The sequence below is a fragment of the Macrobrachium rosenbergii genome, chromosome 45 (assembly GCF_040412425.1).
Source record: "Macrobrachium rosenbergii isolate ZJJX-2024 chromosome 45, ASM4041242v1, whole genome shotgun sequence".
NCBI classification, from domain to species: Eukaryota; Metazoa; Arthropoda; class Malacostraca; order Decapoda; family Palaemonidae; genus Macrobrachium; species Macrobrachium rosenbergii.
The window spans coordinates 14,535,863-14,537,727 of record NC_089785.1 but is presented as its reverse complement, the minus strand read 5'-3'; positions in this window follow the sequence as shown (position 1 = coordinate 14,537,727).

Here is a 1,865-nt window from a genome sequence, read left to right as displayed (position 1 = left end):
GCCGGATCCTCATGAAGGCGCAGGTGTGAAACTGCAGGTGTAATGTGGGCAGCCCTATATCTAACTTGTATCAGTTGGGCTCTGAGGTCATTAAGGCGCTGCGAGGAGTAATTGTATAACGTAAGTCGGTCATGTCGACAGTGGCAGAGGTACTAATGTACTCATTATGCCATACTGTTACTGAATCATTAAAACCAATAAGGAAAGGACATATGATAAAACAGTGAAGCAATTCCAAGTTACCAATTGGAATTGCTAGCTTCAAGATACTACCCATACAAATTCTTCCCAGTTAAAATTATCTGAGAACCATGCTGATATACTGAATTCATTAAAGGCAATTCTAAACATCCAAGAGATAAGATATCTCATAAATTCATCAAGTTTGCAGCAGTTTGCAAATACTGTCGATACCTGCTCAGTTCTCAACAAAATAGCAAATTGACATACTGGCAATCGCTCCTATGATCATAACAACTACAGTTACCTGTGGCGCAGCCCTCACCCAATTCTAAAGACAGTGAAATCAACACACTAAATTTGGAGAATACATAATAAAAGTCAACCTAACCCTCTCCTAAACCTAACTGATTTGCCCAAACCCGTAACAGATCAGACTCACTCCGATCCGATATACAAATTAACCCCAAAAAAAAAATCCTAAGCAACATAACATTTGAAACTCTATACTCAAAGATCTGAGTCAGACATTTACTACACATCATAATATTCTCCACTATGTACACAGAAGCTCTTTCCACTACAGGAGTGCTCGCTGCGCTCCCAAGTCATGTGAATACAGACTTCAGCATAAAAAACAAAGAAAGAATCTCTAAGATATTGATTGTACAAAGAAGGTAGAAGCCTTCAAGAAGAAGCTGTCTTTGTGGAAGTGTCGAATCCAGGGAGGATATGTGGGAAACTTTCCTTTCCTGGCTGAAAAACTGGGAGACAAGGCAATCAAGCCAATGGTTGTAGAAAATATTGTTGCTAACCTCTCGCTCCTACAGACCACTCTGGCACAATGCTTTCCCATGGATCAAACATTTCCATACAAGTCTAGTACTAGAGTATCTGTAATTAAACTTTAGCCTGTTCTTCATTCATGTTTTTGTATGTCATTCTCATTCTTTTTCACCAAACTCATTTGTTCTAATTATACGATTATTCCAAACAAAAACTTTTATTTTATTTTTCATACATTTTCATTACTAGTTTTACCATGGTTTCATCCGTCTTCTTTTAATCGCATTAAAACTCCTTTCACTTTCAACCCTCCGCTTCCAACCAGGCAGTGGCCAGATAGACCTTCCAGTCACTCACCTTCTCTCCATTACAGCCAACAACCTAATTTTCCATCTGACTCTCACAGTCTCATAATGTATCAGAATCTTTTCCTTCCTATCACATGATGTAACTAAATCTTTATTTCCCTTATCTACCCGAAGTACAAAAGTCAGTCTCCTTTTGAAAGTCACGTATTCCCCCTCATCAAACGTTTTCAGAGCATTTTTTTTAATTTCTTTTTTTTCGGTTGTACAAGATACTCAGTATCTACTAAGTATGCAATCTCTTCTGCCATTTACCTGTACATTCAGATTACCCAGAACGATCACCCTTTCTTTTGCCTTAAATTAAGAGTTACCTTCACACTCCGAAAGAACCCCCCTCTTTCGTTCTTGTAATTCACAGTTCTCACAGTTTTTTCCTCCACACAGGCCTTGACGAACATTTCTTTAGAACTTCACTAAGTGGCAACCGCTCCACCCACTTGCTCTACATCTCTCAGCCTAACCCAGATGCTCTCAGTCTTAGGTCTGATCAGCCTGTACGTACCACCTGTGGACTAGTAAACAAAACCATAT